Source organism: Buceros rhinoceros, unplaced genomic scaffold (genome assembly GCF_000710305.1).
Source record: "Buceros rhinoceros silvestris isolate BGI_N320 unplaced genomic scaffold, ASM71030v1 scaffold22196, whole genome shotgun sequence".
Classification (NCBI taxonomy): domain Eukaryota; kingdom Metazoa; phylum Chordata; class Aves; order Bucerotiformes; family Bucerotidae; genus Buceros; species Buceros rhinoceros.
Window position 1 is genome coordinate 3,385 of NW_010416072.1, and position 4,375 is coordinate 7,759.

A 4,375-nucleotide genomic window follows, 5' to 3' on the forward strand; every position below is an offset into this window, starting at 1 on the left:
CACAGGGTAGTTTTTTGTTGGACTTGGAATTGCATGAAGAATGTAGCATTAGTATCTTCAAAAAGATAAGGAAGTCCACTCTGTCCAGCTCTCTCTTTTCCTCCCCTAGTAAAGCTATCCTACAGGGACAGCTCTTCTCAAGTCTTTGCTGCTGCCCCTATCTTTTTTCTTCATTTCCCTGCCTTCACTACTGTTCATTTTCTACGGGGGGTGTTATCGTAATGATTTTACTTGAGAAATATATTTGAATTTTTTCTGGTGTGCCTATTTTAAGGGTGATGCAATCTTTTCAGTCCATCCTAGTTTGAAAAATCTAGTTTAAATTAGGCTGGCATTACTCTCACCACGGACAAGTTTTGAATACAAATGTATTAGTGATATGTGTGATTTAATTTGGAGGGCACATAGACAACACATAAACTCCCTTAGTGCGAGCAGTTCTGTAATGGAAATAAAGCTTATAATATGTATTTTTAATTGATTTATATTTTGTTGTTGCCTTCCTGTTTACTCCTTCCAAAAAAAAGGTTGTGTATAAGGGGAATAATTCTGCAGGACTTGTAGCATGAGAGTTCTTTACTCAACCCCAGACCAGCAAGTAAACACTTCCCTAGATCAACCATCCTGTCTGCTCACTCCAAGTTACTGGGTGTCAAGCAGATCACACGGGGAGACTGCTAAGTGGGTAGGTCAGTGTGCTGCTGGGCCCTGCTTTCTCCTTGCTACCTACAAACACTAGGATTGGCATGTACCCTGTAGAGTCTAGTGTTTCAGCTTTTGATGCATCCTGAAGGGGACATCCCAGAGGGAGGGAAGGATGAAGCAAAGAATGCTGTTACCTTTTCCTCTTTTCTTTAGAGTTGTTATCCATATGGGTTTCTTTGTGGGGAGGAGTCAGATAGCAAATGTATTGTTTTAGGAGGTGGTGGGTGGACTAAAAGTTATGTAAATTACTGGTTTCTGCAGCTATTTCATCTGGTAATATAAGTTAATTCCGTAAAACCTCTGTGAACACAGTAGTCGTTATTTGAGGGAAATAAAAATGTGCTTACCGACAGATGTAATGATTCAATGGAAAACCAGATTATGTTACTTTGGAGGGGTACTGACAGGAAGAAATAATCAGTGTATTTCTGAAGATTTAAAATAGTCTGTATTCCTATTCCTGTTTGTAATTTGAAGGTACTTCAGAATCACAGCGTAACTTCCTTCAGCTGGAGAAGACCTCTGGAGGTCACCTGGTCCAAGCCCCTTCTCATTGTGAGACCAGCTTCTACCTTAGCTCAGGTTGTTAAGGGTCAAATCCAGCTGAGTTTTGAACTCTGCCCTCCGAGGGTGGAGGTTCAGCAACATCTGCAGGCAACCTCTTCTGTCAGTTTATGCATAGGTGAGCAGAGTGTAAAACAAATTACATTGCTAGTTCGTGTGAGGTTTCCTGATTTACAAGTTTCCTGATTTACCTGTTAAATGCCAGTCAATTGACTATTCATCCATTTCTTTTGAAGCCTCATTTTCTAGTGGCAGGGGAGGGAAGAAAGAGAAAGGGGGAACTTTCTTCATCTACTCTATCTTTGCGTGACCAGATAATGAAGAGATAAGGATTTGTTAGGCAAGTCTGCCCTTTGTATATTTGCTCTTTCTAAATTACTGCTGGATTTGAAATGCTGATTGGTTTTGTTTGCTGTTTATACAGTGGGTTTTTTTCCGTGCTACTGCTGATTTTGGTATTTTTAACTTTCCAAGTACCTTTTTGTTTGGATTTTAAAACTATGTGAGAACTTGCAACTATTAACCCAACCTCATGTAACACAGTAAATTTGCTCAGTAAGTTATCAAATTTCATCTGAAGTCTGTTTATACAAACCAAGAGCAAACTACTGAAGTGCTACAGTTTTAAGTACCTGTGCTTCTTTTCAAAATTATTTCTATGTTTCATCTCTGTGATATGTTGGCTTGACTCTGTACTTGGTTTTATGCTGATTGAAGTTTTAACTTTCTAATAGAACTTTTTAGGTCACAATTTTCAGTCTTATGTTTGATGTGGGTGTCTGCTCAGTTGTAACACTAAATGTTTTAATCAGCTTTTCCCTTAGTGCTAAGAGGCTGAAATTTAAGAATGGCATTTTATCTTTAAGCCACCACTAAAGATACTAGGTTGTTACATATTAATAGTCATAGACTGATGACTGAAATAAAAATCAGCATTTTGAAACAGAATGCAGATAATTTGCACCATAAACTATATTTCTGTGTATAGTATCTTAAGCAGAAATTTTCTGTGTAGTTTATGCAGTTTTGGTGCATGAAACCTGACCTCCAGAGTTTTTTAACTGAGCATGCAGGACCGTTTGCTGAAATGATGGTGTTGGCTGCTAGCTGTAGAGACAATTCCATTTTCAACAAGGAAATAGAATACTAATTTCACAGAGTTTCAGATCTAGTTTCAGTGTAATTTAAACTTGGCTAGTTTGAGGGAGTGTCAAAAACTTCCTTGTAGAAGAGGACTCTCCCTTCTGCCTATTAGTTTCTTTTTGATAACTTGGTTTTCTGGGTGTTTTTTGTCTTGTCTTTAATTTCTTGGCATAGTCAAAATGGTTGCTTTCACTTCTGTTTTCCCTTCTCCTCCCTCCTCCTTGTTGTAAAACATTATTTCTACTTTTGTCGGGTGTGGTCTGTCATAAAGGGTGAAGTATCTTTGGGGGTTTTATGCTGTTATACAAGCTAATCTGTATGGATACATTTACTCGTGTAGAACTGTTCAAGATCTGGGTGTTAGTCTGTAGCATAGTTTAAGATTTGGCCAATGAATAAAGACGATAATCTCCTATGCTCAGTCGATGGCTTTGTGTTTTAGGGTGTGCATCATCCTCTGCACCCAGTTTGACAGAAGTAAGAGCAAGTCGTTCCCATTTGCGTGCAGATGTTCACACCTCTATAGAGCTGTCAATAAAGCTCTTGATAGGATGGCCTGTATCATACGAAAGTAAAAGAAACCATCTGTACTGACAGAGCAAACAATGTCAAAGAAAATGTTATGCCGATTCAGAGTTTTACAAATATGGGTCGTCCGTCTTCCCTCATGAAATGTTTTTTCCCCACTGGCTGGTCTTTACACATTCAGTCTTGAGATTCTCAGCAGTCAAAACAGCATAGCTGACCATTTCATCGGAGTTTGAAGTGAAGGTGTCATAGGTTAGATCAGTGTGGATACTGGTGAAAGTATTTAGGTGAGTAGGAAAGTCTTTTCACTGCTGTGATGTTCTCAGCATTATGTTCCTGTTATACCTGATGTTTGCTTCTTTATCCTTCTGGGTTTTTTCCTTGTATGTAATTTAACTTGCATTGTACATTTTTGAAGCTGGGTGTGCTTCACTATTTGTTTTGCAGTTTCATTTGCATGAAAGGTATTATATAAATAAACCTTAGATTGTTTACATAGCACGTGGTCATGAAGTCAGAAGTAATCAATTTCATAATCCTCTCTCTTTCATGTAATTAAAGATGCGGTTACCCAGTGGGGATTTGTTCAGGTCTTTATATACACGGTTTATAATGATTTTAACGGTAGGGATTATGTTATATGCAGAAGTGTGCTTTGAGTCGTACATTAAGGGAATCAAATTTACAAGACAGAAAATACAAAAGTAATTTTTATAGCACCAATGGCACTTTGTCCTTGTTGGCACATGTGTAACAAAATGTAAGAAATCAATTACAGTAACAAGGATGCAAATCATTATAGCCGTAAAGGAACTAGAGCAACCAGGAATAATTCTGAATTTTTCAGCTCACAGGTGGACCTATATTTAAGAAAAGATTTAGCACTCTATTGTTCAGTTCTTAACTAAGAAACTGTTAGTTACAGATTCATTTTGGTTGGTAGAGACCTTCAAGATCATCAAGACCAGTGTTCACGCTGCCCTCCCTGGGTCCCCAAACCGTGTCCCTCAGCACCACATCTAATTGAGAAATATTGTCAGAAGTGTGAAAAGTGCAGTCATCTGATTGCATGTGGCTTTGTCTTCCTTGACTGAAATGTAAGAACATGAAATCACAAGACAGTCTTCAGTCTTTATATTTTCCAAAGAAACTTCAATTAGTGTAATTCAAGGGGATTTGTTCAATTTTAAGTAATGAAATACTCTGGTGTGTGATGATTATACCCCAATGAAAATGCATAGCAATTTGCTGTTACTGATTTAGCTGCAAATAGAAGACGACTGTTCAGTTGTGTGCCTGTGTCTACACGTGGCACCGGGGGAGGCAAGGCAGCATTTTATCAGTCAGTTAGCAGGCAAATCCATATTTTTATTTTCTTTTTTCCTCCTCTGAAACTCTAATTATATATTTTATGTTTATTTATATCTAGGGTGTG